The sequence below is a fragment of the Oncorhynchus keta genome, chromosome 21 (assembly GCF_023373465.1).
Source record: "Oncorhynchus keta strain PuntledgeMale-10-30-2019 chromosome 21, Oket_V2, whole genome shotgun sequence".
NCBI classification, from domain to species: domain Eukaryota; kingdom Metazoa; phylum Chordata; class Actinopteri; order Salmoniformes; family Salmonidae; genus Oncorhynchus; species Oncorhynchus keta.
The window spans coordinates 56,075,753-56,092,379 of record NC_068441.1 but is presented as its reverse complement, the minus strand read 5'-3'; the positions used below and the strand labels follow the sequence as shown (position 1 = coordinate 56,092,379).

Below are 16,627 nucleotides of genomic sequence, written 5' to 3'. Positions count from 1 at the left end.
GGCCCTATGCAGTCGTTCAATTCCTATAGAAGGTGGCAAAGGCTGAGGATATATATTTATTTATTTATATTATATAATTATATTTATTTATATATTTATTTATATTTATTTATTTATATATATTTATATTTAAATAAATAAATATAAATATAATATGGAGCTGTAGGACTGGATGGTGTTGAGAGATAGATGGGAGGGGTTGAGGGGAGCTGAAGGGTGGGACTGGATGGTGTTGAGAGATAGATGGGAGGGGTTGAATGGAGCTGAAGGGTGGGACTGGATGGTGTTGAGAGATAGATGGGAGGGGTTGAGGGGAGCTGAAGGGTGGGACTGGATGGGGTTGAATGGAGCTGAAGGGTGGGACTGGATGGTGTTGAGAGATAGATGGGAGGGGTTGAATGGAGCTGAAGGGACTGGATGGTGTTGAGAGATAGATGCCAAATGTCTACTGTTTGCTGATGATCTGGTACTTCTGTCACCAACCAAGGAGGGCCTACAGCAGCACCTAGATCTTATGCACAGATTCTGTCAGACCTGGGCCCTGACAGTAAATCTCAGTAAGACCAAAATAATGGTGTTCCAAAAAAGGTCCAGTCACCAGGACCACAAATACAAATTCCATCTAGACACTGTTGCCCTAGAGCACACAAAAAACTATACATACCTTGGCCTAAACATCAGCGCCACAGGTAACTTCCACAAAGCTGTGAACGATCTGAGAGACAAGGCAAGAAGGGCATTCTATGCCATCAAAAGAAACAAATTTCAACATACCAATTAGGATTTGGCTAAAAATACTTGAATCAGTCATAGAGCCCATTGCCCTTTATGGTTGTGAGGTCTGGGGTCCGCTCACCAACCAAGACTTCACAAAATGGGACAAACACCAAATTGAGACTCTGCACGCAGAATTCTGCAAAAATATCCTCCGTGTACAACGTAGAACACCAAATAATGCATGCAGAGCAGAATTAGGCCGATACCCACTAATTATCAAAATCCAGAAAAGAGCTGTTAAATTCTATAACCACCTAAAAGGAAGCGATTCCCAAACCTTCCACAACAAAGCCATCACCTACAGAGAGATGAACCTGGAGAAGAGTCCCTTAAGCAAGCTGGTCCTGGGGCTCTGTTCACAAACACAAACACACCCTACAGAGTCCCAGGACAGCAGCACAATTAGACCCAACCAAATCATGAGAAAACAAAAAGATAATTACTTGACACATTGGAAAGAATTAACAAAAAAACAGAGCAAACTAGAATGCTATTTGGCCCTACACAGAGAGTACACAGCGGCAGAATACCTGACCACTGTGACTGACCCAAAATTAAGGAAAGCTTTGACTATGTACAGACTCAGCGAGCATAGCCTTGCTATTGAGAAAGGCCGCCGTAGGCAGACATGGCTCTCAAGAGAAGACAGGCTATGTGCTCACTGCCCACAAAATGAGGTGGAAACTGAGCTGCACTTCCTAACCGCCTGCCCAATGTATGACCATATTAGAGAGACATATTTCCCCCAGATTACACAGATCCACAAAGAATTCGAAAACAAATCCAATTTTGAAAAACTCCCATATCTACTGGGTGAAATTCCACAGTGTGCCATCACAGCAGCAAGATTTGTGACCTGTTGCCACGAGAAAAGGGCAACCAGTGAAGAACACGCACCATTGTAAATACAACCCATATCTATGCTTATTTATTTTATCTTGTGTCCTTTACCATTTGTACATTGTTAAAACACTGTATATATATATACATATGTATATATATGTATATGTATATATGTATATTATGTATATGTCTATATATGTGTGTATGTATGTATGTATGTATGTATGTATGTATATGTGTGTGTGTATGTATGTATATATATATATGTGTGTATGTATGTATGTATGTATGTATGTATTTATTATGTATGTATGTATGTATATATATATATATATACATACATATACATACATATATGACATTTGTAATGTCTTTATTGTTTTGAAACTTCTGTATGTGTGATGTCTACTGTTAATTTTTATTGTTTATTTCACTTCATATATTATCTACCTCACTTGCTTTGGCAATGTTAACACATGTTTCCCATGTCAATAAAGCCCTTGAATTGAATTGAATTGGGAGGGGTTGAATGGAGCTGAAGGGTGGGACTAATAACAAGATAACCAATGTAAAACATACGGGGATTTGGAAAATGTATATAGGAACATTTGTGAAATAGCACAGTTACAAATAGAAATCAAACATCAGAAATAGAGGAAGGACTAAAAAAAACAAACTAATTGTAAATTGATTGTAAGATGTGTAATCTGAAGGTAGAAGCCTGAGTGTTATTGTTGATTCCTTTACTCCAATTGAGGGAAGATTTGGGGGAATAATAAAGGTATATTCTAAAAAAAGTGTAGAAGTATATCTACATAAATAACTAATCAAACTGTCACATGCGCGACTACAACAAGTGGAGACCTTGAAATGTTTACTGACCAGCCCTTAACCAACAGTGTAGACCTCACAGTGAAATGCTGACTGACCAGCCCTTAACCAACAGGTGTAGACCTCACAGTGAAATGCTGACTGACCAGCCCTTAACCAACAGGTGTAGACCTCACAGTGAAATGCTGACTGACCAGCCCTTAACCAACAGGTGTAGACCTCACAGTGAAATGTTTACTGACCAGCCCTTAACCAACAGGTGTAGACCTCACAGTGAAATGCTGACTGACCAGCCCTTAACCAACAGGTGTAGACCTCACAGTGAAATGTTTACTGACCAGCCCTTAACCAACAGGTGTAGACCTCACAGTGAAATGCTGACTGACCAGCCCTTAACCAACAGGTGTAGACCTCACAGTGAAATGCTGACTGACCAGCCCTTAACCAACAGGTGTAGACCTCACAGTGAAATGCTGACTGACCAGCCCTTAACCAACAGTGTAGACCTCACAGTGAAATGCTGACTGACCAGCCCTTAACCAACAGTGTAGACCTCACAGTGAAATGCTGACTGACCAGCCCTTAACCAACAGTGTAGACCTCACAGTGAAATGCTGACTGACCAGCCCTTAACCAACAGTGTAGACCTCACAGTGAAATGCTGACTGACCAGCCCTTAACCAACAGTGTAGACCTCACAGTGAAATGTTTACTGACCAGCCCTTAACCAACAGGTGTAGACCTCACAGTGAAATGCTGACTGACCAGCCCTTAACCAACAGGTGTAGACCTCACAGTGAAATGCTGACTGACCAGCCCTTAACCAACAGTGTAGACCTCACAGTGAAATGTTTACTGACCAGCCCTTAACCAACAGGTGTAGACCTCACAGTGAAATGTTTACTGACCAGCCCTTAACCAACAGGTGTAGACCTCACAGTGAAATGCTGACTGACCAGCCCTTAACCAACAGGTGTAGACCTCACAGTGAAATGCTGACTGACCAGCCCTTAACCAACAGTGTAGACCTCACAGTGAAATGCTGACTGACCAGCCCTTAACCAACAGGTGTAGACCTCACAGTGAAATGCTGACTGACCAGCCCTTAACCAACAGTGTAGACCTCACAGTGAAATGCTGACTGACCAGCCCTTAACCAACAGGTGTAGACCTCACAGTGAAATGTTTACTGACCAGCCCTTAACCAACAGTGTAGACCTCACAGTGAAATGCTGACTGACCAGCCCTTAACCAACAGCGCAGTTCAGAAGAAGAGTTAAGAAAATATTTACCAAGTAGACTAAAATAAGAAGTAATAGTAAAAAGTAACACAATAAGAATAACAATGAGGCTATATACAGGGTGTTACGGTACAGAGTCAATGTGGAGGCTATATACAGGGTATTACGGTACAGAGTCAATGTAATATATGCCATTTAGCAGACGGTTTATCCAAAGCGACTTACAGTCACGTGTGCATACATTCTACGTATGGGTGGTCCAGAGTCAATTGAACCCACTACCCTGGCATTACAAGCGCCATGCTCTACCAACTGAGCCACAGAAGGACCAGCTCTCTAGATATGGGAATTTACAGAGTACAGAGTCAATGTGGAGGCTATATACAGGGTGTTACGGTACAGAGTCAATGTGGAGGCTATATACAGGGTGTTACGGTACAGAGTCAATGTGGAGGCTATATACAGGGTGTTACGGTACAGAGTCAATGTGGAGGCTATATACAGGGTGTTACGGTACAGAGTCAATGTGGAGGCTATATACAGGGTGTTACGGTACAGAGTCAATGTGGAGGCTATATACAGGGTGTTACGGTACAGAGTCAATGTGGAGGCTATATACAGGGGGTACCGGTACAGAGTCAATGTGGAGGCTATATACAGGGGGTACCGGTACAGAGTCAATGTGGAGGCTATATACAGGGTGTTACGGTACAGAGTCAATGTGGAGGCTATATACAGGGTGTTACGGTACAGAGTCAATGTGGAGGCTATATACAGGGGTACCGACCGGTACAGAGTCAATGTGGAGGCTATATACAGGGTACCGACGGTACAGAGTCAATGTGGAGGCTATATACAGGGGTTACCGGTACAGAGTCAATGTGGAGGCTATATACAGGGGTACCGACCGGTACAGAGTCAATGTGGAGGCTATATACAGGGGTACCACCGGTACAGAGTCAATGTGGAGGCTATATACAGGGGTACCGACCGGTACAGAGTCAATGTGGAGGCTATATACAGGGTGTTATGGTACCGAGTCAATGTGGAGGCTATATACAGGGTGTTACGGTACCGAGTCAATGTGGAGGCTATATACAGGGTATTACGGTACAGAGGCAATGTGGAGGCTATATACAGGGGGTACCGGTACAGAGTCAATGTGGAGGCTATATACAGGGTGTTACGGTACAGAGTCAATGTGGAGGCTATATACAGGGTGTTACGGTACAGAGTCAATGTGGAGGCTATATACAGGGGGTACCGGTACAGAGTCAATGTGGAGGCTATATACAGGGTGTTACGGTACAGAGTCTATGTGGAGGCTATATACAGGGTGTTACGGTACAGAGTCAATGTGGAGGCTATATACAGGGGTACCGACCGGTACAGAGTCAATGTGGAGGCTATATACAGGGGTACCGACCGGTACAGAGTCAATGTGGAGGCTATATACAGGGGTACTGACCGGTACAGAGTCAATGTGGAGGCTATATACAGGGGTACCGACCGGTACAGAGTCAATGTGGAGGCTATATACAGGGGTACCGACCGGTACAGAGTCAATGTGGAGGCTATATACAGGGGTACCGACCGGTACAGAGTCAATGTGGAGGCTATATACAGGGGTACCGACCGGTACAGAGTCAATGTGGAGGCTATATACAGGGTGTTATGGTACCGAGTCAATGTGGAGGCTATATACAGGGTGTTACGGTACCGAGTCAATGTGGAGGCTATATACAGGGTATTACGGTACAGAGGCAATGTGGAGGCTATATACAGGGGGTACCGGTACAGAGTCAATGTGGAGGCTATATACAGGGTGTTACGGTACAGAGTCAATGTGGAGGCTATATACAGGGTGTTACGGTACAGAGTCAATGTGGAGGCTATATACAGGGGGTACCGGTACAGAGTCAATGTGGAGGCTATATACAGGGTGTTACGGTACAGAGTCTATGTGGAGGCTATATACAGGGTGTTACGGTACAGAGTCAATGTGGAGGCTATATACAGGGGGTACCGACCGGTACAGAGTCAATGTGGAGGCTATATACAGGGGTACCGACCGGTACAGAGTCAATGTGGAGGCTATATACAGGGGTACCGACCGGTACAGAGTCAATGTGGAGGCTATATACAGGGGGTACCGACCGGTACAGAGTCAATGTGGAGGCTATATACAGGGGTACCGACCGGTACAGAGTCAATGTGGAGGCTATATACAGGGGTACCGACCGGTACAGAGTCAATGTGGAGGCTATATACAGGGGTACCGACCGGTACAGAGTCAATGTGGAGGCTATATACAGGGTGTTACGGTACCGAGTCAATGTGGAGGCTATGTACAGGGTGTTATGGTACCGAGTCAATGTGGAGGCTATATACAGGGGGTACCGGTACAGAGTCAATGTGGAGGCTATATACAGGGTGTTACGGTACAGAGTCAATGTGGAGGCTATATACAGGGTGTTACGGTACAGAGTCAATGTGGAGGCTATATACAGGGTGTTACGGTACCGAGTCAATGTGGAGGCTATATACAGGGTGTTACGGTACCGAGTCAATGTGGAGGTTATATACAGGGTGTTACGGTACCGAGTCAATGTGGAGGTTATATACAGGGTGTTACGGTACAGAGTCAATGTGGAGGCTATATACAGGGGGTACCGGTACAGAGTCAATGTGGAGGCTATATACAGGGGGTACCGGTACAGAGTCAATGTGGAGGCTATATACAGGGTGTTACGGTACAGAGTCTATGTGGAGGCTATATACAGGGGTACCGACCGGTACAGAGTCAATGTGGAGGCTATATACAGGGGTACCGACCGGTACAGAGTCAATGTGGAGGCTATATACAGGGGTACCGACCGGTACAGAGTCAATGTGGAGGCTATATACAGGGGTACCGACCGGTACAGAGTCAATGTGGAGGCTATATACAGGGGTACCGACCGGTACAGAGTCAATGTGGAGGCTATATACAGGGGTACCGACCGGTACAGAGTCAATGTGGAGGCTATATACAGGGGTACCGACCGGTACAGAGTCAATGTGGAGGCTATATACAGGGGTACCGACCGGTACAGAGTCAATGTGGAGGCTATATACAGGGTGTTACGGTACCGAGTCAATGTGGAGGCTATGTACAGGGTGTTACGGTACCGAGTCAATGTGGAGGCTATATACAGGGTGTTACGGTACCGAGTCAATGTGGAGGCTATATACAGGGTGTTACGGTACAGAGTCAATGTGGAGGCTATATACAGGGGGTACCGGTACAGAGTCAATGTGGAGGCTATATACAGGGTGTTACGGTACAGAGTCAATGTGGAGGCTATATACAGGGTGTTACGGTACCGAGTCAATGTGGAGGCTATATACAGGGTGTTACGGTACCGAGTCAATGTGGAGGCTATATACAGGGTGTTACGGTACCGAGTCAATGTGGAGGCTATATACAGGGTGTTACGGTACAGAGTCAATGTGGAGGCTATATACAGGGTGTTACGGTACAGAGTCAATGTGGAGGCTATATACAGGGGGTACCGGTACAGAGTCAATGTGGAGGCTATATACAGGGTGTTACGGTACAGAGTCAATGTGGAGGCTATATACAGGGTGTTACGGTACAGAGTCAATGTGGAGGCTATATACAGGGGGTACCGGTACAGAGTCAATGTGGAGGCTATATACCGGGTGTTACGGCAGAGTCAATGTGGAGGCTATATACAGGGGTACCGACCGGTACAGAGTCAATGTGGAGGCTATATACAGGGGGTACCGACCGGTACAGAGTCAATGTGGAGGCTATATACAGGGGGTACCGACCGGTACAGAGTCAATGTGGAGGCTATATACAGGGGTACCGACCGGTACAGAGTCAATGTGGAGGCTATATACAGGGGTACCGACCGGTACAGAGTCAATGTGGAGGCTATATACAGGGTGTTACGGTACCGAGTCAATGTGGAGGCTATGTACAGGGTGTTATGGTACCGAGTCAATGTGGAGGCTATATACAGGGTGTTACGGTACCGAGTCAATGTGGAGGCTATATACAGGGTATTACGGTACAGAGGCAATGTGGAGGCTATATACAGGGGGTACCGGTACAGAGTCAATGTGGAGGCTATATACAGGGTGTTACGGTACAGAGTCAATGTGGAGGCTATATACAGGGTGTTACGGTACAGAGTCAATGTGGAGGCTATATACAGGGTGTTACGGTACCGAGTCAATGTGGAGGCTATATACAGGGTGTTACGGTACCGAGTCAATGTGGAGGTTATATACAGGGTGTTACGGCACCGAGTCAATGTGGAGGTTATATACAGGGTGTTACGGTACAGAGTCAATGTGGAGGCTATATACAGGGGGTACCGGTACAGAGTCAATGTGGAGGCTATATACAGGGGGTACCGGTACAGAGTCAATGTGGAGGCTATATACAGGGGTACCGACCGGTACAGAGTCAATGTGGAGGCTATATACAGGGGTACCGACCGGTACAGAGTCAATGTGGAGGCTATATACAGGGGTACCGACCGGTACAGAGTCAATGTGGAGGCTATATACAGGGGTACCGACCGGTACAGAGTCAATGTGGAGGCTATATACAGGGGTACCGACCGGTACAGAGTCAATGTGGAGGCTATATACAGGGGTACCGACCGGTACAGAGTCAATGTGGAGGCTATATACAGGGGTACCGACCGGTACAGAGTCAATGTGGAGGCTATATACAGGGGTACCGACCGGTACAGAGTCAATGTGGAGGCTATATACAGGGGGTACCGACCGGTACAGAGTCAATGTGGAGGCTATATACAGGGTGTTACGGTACCGAGTCAATGTGGAGGCTATGTACAGGGTGTTACGGTACCGAGTCAATGTGGAGGCTATATACAGGGTGTTACGGTACCGAGTCAATGTGGAGGCTATATACAGGGTATTACGGTACAGAGGCAATGTGGAGGCTATATACAGGGGTACCGGTACAGAGTCAATGTGGAGGCTATATACAGGGTGTTACGGTACAGAGTCAATGTGGAGGCTATATACAGGGTGTTACGGTACAGAGTCAATGTGGAGGCTATATACAGGGTGTTACGGTACCGAGTCAATGTGGAGGCTATATACAGGGTGTTACGGTACCGAGTCAATGTAATATATGCCATTTAGCAGACGCTTTTATCCAAAGCGACTTACAGTCACGTGTGCATACATTCTACGTATGGGTGGTCCCGGGAATTGAACCCACTACCCTGGCATTACAAGCGCCATGCTCTACCAACTGAGCCACAGAAGGACCAGCTCTCTAGATATGGGAATTTACAGAGTACAGAGTCAATGTGGAGGCTATATACAGGGTGTTACGGTACAGAGTCAATGTGGAGGCTATATACAGGGTGTTACGGTACAGAGTCAATGTGGAGGCTATATACAGGGTGTTACGGCACCGAGTCAATGTGGAGGCTATATACAGGGTGTTACGGTACCGAGTCAATGTGGAGGTTATATACAGGGTGTTACGGTACCGAGTCAATGTGGAGGTTATATACAGGGTGTTACGGTACAGAGTCAATGTGGAGGCTATATACAGGGTGTTACGGTACAGAGTCAATGTGGAGGCTATATACAGGGGGTACCGGTACAGAGTCAATGTGGAGGCTATATACAGGGTGTTACGGTACAGAGTCTATGTGGAGGCTATATACAGGGTGTTACGGTACAGAGTCAATGTGGAGGCTATATACAGGGGTACCGACCGGTACAGAGTCAATGTGGAGGCTATATACAGGGTGTTACGGTACAGAGTCAATGTGGAGGCTATATACAGGGTGTTACGGTACCGAGTCAATGTGGAGGCTATATACAGGGTGTTACGGTACCGAGTCAATGTGGAGGTTATATACAGGGTGTTACGGTACCGAGTCAATGTGGAGGTTATATACAGGGTGTTACGGTACAGAGTCAATGTGGAGGCTATATACAGGGTGTTACGGTACAGAGTCAATGTGGAGGCTATATACAGGGGGCACCGGTACAGAGTCAATGTGGAGGCTATATACAGGGTGTTACGGTACAGAGTCTATGTGGAGGCTATATACAGGGTGTTACGGTACAGAGTCAATGTGGAGGCTATATACAGGGGTACCGACCGGTACAGAGTCAATGTGGAGGCTATATACAGGGGTACCGACCGGTACAGAGTCAATGTGGAGGCTATATACAGGGGTACCGACCGGTACAGAGTCAATGTGGAGGCTATATACAGGGGTACCGACCGGTACAGAGTCAATGTGGAGGCTATATACAGGGGTACCGACCGGTACAGAGTCAATGTGGAGGCTATATACAGGGGGTACCGACCGGTACAGAGTCAATGTGGAGGCTATATACAGGGTGTTATGGTACCGAGTCAATGTGGAGGCTATATACAGGGTGTTACGGCACCGAGTCAATGTGGAGGCTATATACAGGGTATTACGGTACAGAGGCAATGTGGAGGCTATATACAGGGGGTACCGGTACAGAGTCAATGTGGAGGCTATATACAGGGTGTTACGGTACAGAGTCAATGTGGAGGCTATATACAGGGTGTTACGGTACAGAGTCAATGTGGAGGCTATATACAGGGGGTACCGGTACAGAGTCAATGTGGAGGCTATATACAGGGTGTTACGGTACAGAGTCTATGTGGAGGCTATATACAGGAGTTACGGTACAGAGTCAATGTGGAGGCTATATACAGGGGTACCGACCGGTACAGAGTCAATGTGGAGGCTATATACAGGGGTACCGACCGGTACAGAGTCAATGTGGAGGCTATATACAGGGGGTACTGACCGGTACAGAGTCAATGTGGAGGCTATATACAGGGGGTACCGACCGGTACAGAGTCAATGTGGAGGCTATATACAGGGGTACCGACCGGTACAGAGTCAATGTGGAGGCTATATACAGGGGTACCGACCGGTACAGAGTCAATGTGGAGGCTATATACAGGGGTACCGACCGGTACAGAGTCAATGTGGAGGCTATATACAGGGTGTTATGGTACCGAGTCAATGTGGAGGCTATATACAGGGTGTTACGGCACCGAGTCAATGTGGAGGCTATATACAGGGTATTACGGTACAGAGGCAATGTGGAGGCTATATACAGGGGGTACCGGTACAGAGTCAATGTGGAGGCTATATACAGGGTGTTACGGTACAGAGTCAATGTGGAGGCTATATACAGGGTGTTACGGTACAGAGTCAATGTGGAGGCTATATACAGGGGGTACCGGTACAGAGTCAATGTGGAGGCTATATACAGGGTGTTACGGTACAGAGTCTATGTGGAGGCTATATACAGGGTGTTACGGTACAGAGTCAATGTGGAGGCTATATACAGGGGTACCGACCGGTACAGAGTCAATGTGGAGGCTATATACAGGGGTACCGACCGGTACAGAGTCAATGTGGAGGCTATATACAGGGGTACCGACCGGTACAGAGTCAATGTGGAGGCTATATACAGGGGGTACCGACCGGTACAGAGTCAATGTGGAGGCTATATACAGGGGTACCGACCGGTACAGAGTCAATGTGGAGGCTATATACAGGGGTACCGACCGGTACAGAGTCAATGTGGAGGCTATATACAGGGGTACCGACCGGTACAGAGTCAATGTGGAGGCTATATACAGGGTGTTACGGTACCGAGTCAATGTGGAGGCTATGTACAGGGTGTTACGGCACCGAGTCAATGTGGAGGCTATATACAGGGGGTACCGGTACAGAGTCAATGTGGAGGCTATATACAGGGTGTTACGGTACAGAGTCAATGTGGAGGCTATATACAGGGTGTTACGGTACAGAGTCAATGTGGAGGCTATATACAGGGTGTTACGGTACCGAGTCAATGTGGAGGCTATATACAGGGTGTTACGGCACCGAGTCAATGTGGAGGTTATATACAGGGTGTTACGGCACCGAGTCAATGTGGAGGTTATATACAGGGTGTTACGGTACAGAGTCAATGTGGAGGCTATATACAGGGGGTACCGGTACAGAGTCAATGTGGAGGCTATATACAGGGGGTACCGGTACAGAGTCAATGTGGAGGCTATATACAGGGTGTTACGGTACAGAGTCTATGTGGAGGCTATATACAGGGGTACCGACCGGTACAGAGTCAATGTGGAGGCTATATACAGGGGTACCGACCGGTACAGAGTCAATGTGGAGGCTATATACAGGGGTACCGACCGGTACAGAGTCAATGTGGAGGCTATATACAGGGGTACCGACCGGTACAGAGTCAATGTGGAGGCTATATACAGGGGTACCGACCGGTACAGAGTCAATGTGGAGGCTATATACAGGGGTACCGACCGGTACAGAGTCAATGTGGAGGCTATATACAGGGGTACCGACCGGTACAGAGTCAATGTGGAGGCTATATACAGGGGTACCGACCGGTACAGAGTCAATGTGGAGGCTATATACAGGGTGTTACGGTACCGAGTCAATGTGGAGGCTATGTACAGGGTGTTACGGCACCGAGTCAATGTGGAGGCTATATACAGGGTGTTACGGTACCGAGTCAATGTGGAGGCTATATACAGGGTATTACGGTACAGAGGCAATGTGGAGGCTATATACAGGGGGTACCGGTACAGAGTCAATGTGGAGGCTATATACAGGGTGTTACGGTACAGAGTCAATGTGGAGGCTATATACAGGGTGTTACGGTACCGAGTCAATGTGGAGGCTATATACAGGGTGTTACTGCACCGAGTCAATGTGGAGGCTATATACAGGGTGTTACGGTACCGAGTCAATGTGGAGGTTATATACAGGGTGTTACGGTACAGAGTCAATGTGGAGGCTATATACAGGGTGTTACGGTACAGAGTCAATGTGGAGGCTATATACAGGGGGTACCGGTACAGAGTCAATGTGGAGGCTATATACAGGGTGTTACGATACAGAGTCAATGTGGAGGCTATATACAGGGTGTTACGGTACAGAGTCAATGTGGAGGCTATATACAGGGGGTACCGGTACAGAGTCAATGTGGAGGCTATATACCGGGTGTTACGGTACAGAGTCAATGTGGAGGCTATATACAGGGGGTACCGACCGGTACAGAGTCAATGTGGAGGCTATATACAGGGGTACCGACCGGTACAGAGTCAATGTGGAGGCTATATACAGGGGTACCGACCGGTACAGAGTCAATGTGGAGGCTATATACAGGGGTACCGACCGGTACAGAGTCAATGTGGAGGCTATATACAGGGGTACCGACCGTACAGAGTCAATGTGGAGGCTATATACAGGGTGTTACGGTACCGAGTCAATGTGGAGGCTATGTACAGGGTGTTATGGTACCGAGTCAATGTGGAGGCTATATACAGGGTGTTACGGTACCGAGTCAATGTGGAGGCTATATACAGGGTATTACGGTACAGAGGCAATGTGGAGGCTATATACAGGGGGTACCGGTACAGAGTCAATGTGGAGGCTATATACAGGGTGTTACGGTACAGAGTCAATGTGGAGGCTATATACAGGGTGTTACGGTACAGAGTCAATGTGGAGGCTATATACAGGGTGTTACGGTACCGAGTCAATGTGGAGGCTATATACAGGGTGTTACGGTACCGAGTCAATGTGGAGGTTATATACAGGGTGTTACGGCACCGAGTCAATGTGGAGGTTATATACAGGGTGTTACGGCACAGAGTCAATGTGGAGGCTATATACAGGGGGTACCGGTACAGAGTCAATGTGGAGGCTATATACAGGGGGTACCGGTACAGAGTCAATGTGGAGGCTATATACAGGGGTACCGACCGGTACAGAGTCTATGTGGAGGCTATATACAGGGGTACCGACCGGTACAGAGTCAATGTGGAGGCTATATACAGGGGTACCGACCGGTACAGAGTCAATGTGGAGGCTATATACAGGGGGTACCGACCGGTACAGAGTCAATGTGGAGGCTATATACAGGGGGTACCGACCGGTACAGAGTCAATGTGGAGGCTATATACAGGGGGTACCGACCGGTACAGAGTCAATGTGGAGGCTATATACAGGGGTACCGACCGGTACAGAGTCAATGTGGAGGCTATATACAGGGGGTACCGACCGGTACAGAGTCAATGTGGAGGCTATATACAGGGGTACCGACCGGTACAGAGTCAATGTGGAGGCTATATACAGGGGTACCGACCGGTACAGAGTCAATGTGGAGGCTATATACAGGGTGTTACGGTACCGAGTCAATGTGGAGGCTATGTACAGGGTGTTACGGTACCGAGTCAATGTGGAGGCTATATACAGGGTGTTACGGTACCGAGTCAATGTGGAGGCTATATACAGGGTATTACGGTACAGAGGCAATGTGGAGGCTATATACAGGGGGTACCGGTACAGAGTCAATGTGGAGGCTATATACAGGGTGTTACGGTACAGAGTCAATGTGGAGGCTATATACAGGGTGTTACGGCACAGAGTCAATGTGGAGGCTATATACAGGGTGTTACGGCACCGAGTCAATGTGGAGGCTATATACAGGGTGTTACGGCACCGAGTCAATGTGGAGGTTATATACAGGGTGTTACGGTACAGAGTCAATGTGGAGGCTATATACAGGGTGTTACGGTACAGAGTCAATGTGGAGGCTATATACAGGGGGTACCGGTACAGAGTCAATGTGGAGGCTATATACAGGGTGTTACGATACAGAGTCAATGTGGAGGCTATATACAGGGTGTTACGGTACAGAGTCAATGTGGAGGCTATATACAGGGGTACCGGTACAGAGTCAATGTGGAGGCTATATACCGGGTGTTACGGTACAGAGTCTATGTGGAGGCTATATACAGGGTGTTACGGTACAGAGTCAATGTGGAGGCTATATACAGGGGGTACCGACCGGTACAGAGTCAATGTGGAGGCTATATACAGGGGGTACCGACCGGTACAGAGTCAATGTGGAGGCTATATACAGGGGTACCGACCGGTACAGAGTCAATGTGGAGGCTATATACAGGGGTACCGACCGGTACAGAGTCAATGTGGAGGCTATATACAGGGGTACCGACCGGTACAGAGTCAATGTGGAGGCTATATACAGGGGTACCGACCGGTACAGAGTCAATGTGGAGGCTATATACAGGGTGTTACGGTACCGAGTCAATGTGGAGGCTATGTACAGGGTGTTATGGTACCGAGTCAATGTGGAGGCTATATACAGGGTGTTACGGTACCGAGTCAATGTGGAGGCTATGTACAGGGTGTTATGGTACCGAGTCAATGTGGAGGCTATATACAGGGTGTTACGGTACAGAGTCAATGTGGAGGCTATGTACAGGGTGTTATGGTACCGAGTCAATGTGGAGGCTATATACAGGGTGTTACGGTACAGAGTCAATGTGGAGGCTATATACAGGGTGTTACGGTACAGAGTCTATGTGGAGGCTATATACAGGGTGTTACGGTACAGAGTCAATGTGGAGGCTATATACAGGGTGTTACGGTACAGAGTCTATGTGGAGGCTATATACAGGGGTACCGACCGGTACAGAGTCAATGTGGAGGCTATATACAGGGGTACCGACCGGTACAGAGTCAATGTGGAGGCTATATACAGGGGTACCGACCGGTACAGAGTCAATGTGGAGGCTATATACAGGGGTACCGACCGGTACAGAGTCAATGTGGAGGCTATATACAGGGGTACCGACCGGTACAGAGTCAATGTGGAGGCTATATACAGGGTACCGACCGGTACAGAGTCAATGTGGAGGCTATATACAGGGGGTACCGACCGGTACAGAGTCAATGTGGAGGCTATATACAGGGTACCGACCGGTACAGAGTCAATGTGGAGGCTATATACAGGGGGTACCGACCGGTACAGAGTCAATGTGGAGGCTATATACAGGGTGTTACGGTACCGAGTCAATGTGGAGGCTATGTACAGGGTGTTATGGTACCGAGTCAATGTGGAGGCTATATACAGGGTGTTACGGTACCGAGTCAATGTGGAGGCTATATACAGGGTATTACGGTACAGAGGCAATGTGGAGGCTATATACAGGGGGTACCGGTACAGAGTCAGTGTGGAGGCTATATACAGGGGGTACCGGTACAGAGTCAGTGTGGAGGCTATATACAGGGGGTACCGGTACAGAGTCAATGTGGAGGCTATATACAGGGGGTACCGGTACAGAGTCAATGTGGAGGCTATATACAGGGGTACCGACCGGTACAGAGTCAATGTGGAGGCTATATACAGGGGTACCGACCGGTACAGAGTCAATGTGGAGGCTATATACAGGGTGTTACGGTACAGAGTCAATGTGGAGGCTATATACAGGGTGTTACGGTACAGAGTCAATGTGGAGGCTATATACAGGGTGTTACGGTACAGAGTCAATGTGGAGGCTATATACAGGGTGTTACGGTACAGAGTCAATGTGGAGGCTATATACAGGGTGTTACGGCACAGAGTCAATGTGGAGGCTATATACAGGGGTACTGGTACAGAGTCAATGTGGAGGCTATATTCAGGGGCTACAGGTACAGAGTCAATGTGGAGGCTATATACAGGGGGTACATGTACAGAGTCAATGTGGAGGCTATATACAGGGGGTACAGGTACAGAGTCAATGTGGAGGCTATATACAGGGGGTACCGGTACAGAGTCAATGTGGAGGCTATATACAGGGGGTACCGACCGGTACAGAGTCAATGTGGAGGCTATATACAGGGTGTTACGGTACCGAGTCAATGTGGAGGCTATATACAGGGTGTTATGGTACCGAGTCAATGTGGAGGCTATATACAGGGTGTTACGGTACCGAGTCAATGTGGAGGCTATATACAGGGTATTACGGTACAGAGGCAATGTGGAGGCTA

At 47.6% G+C, this 16,627-nt stretch overlaps 1 long non-coding RNA gene across 2 annotated transcripts; it reads right to left on the bottom strand.

Moving 5' to 3' along the window:
- Positions 1 to 2,598: 2,598 nt before the first annotated feature.
- LOC127910555 (uncharacterized) lies at positions 2,599 to 3,606 on the bottom strand. 2 transcript variants are annotated; one of them, XR_008075241.1, is made up of 3 exons: positions 3,337 to 3,606; positions 3,146 to 3,241; positions 2,599 to 2,910 (listed from the first exon to the last, which is right to left on the bottom strand). It is a non-coding gene; the product is annotated as an uncharacterized LOC127910555 (long non-coding RNA). The 2 variants fall into 2 exon arrangements; XR_008075242.1 differs by having other exon boundaries at positions 2,599 to 2,862.
- Between the last annotated feature and the right edge of the window lie 13,021 nt (positions 3,607 to 16,627).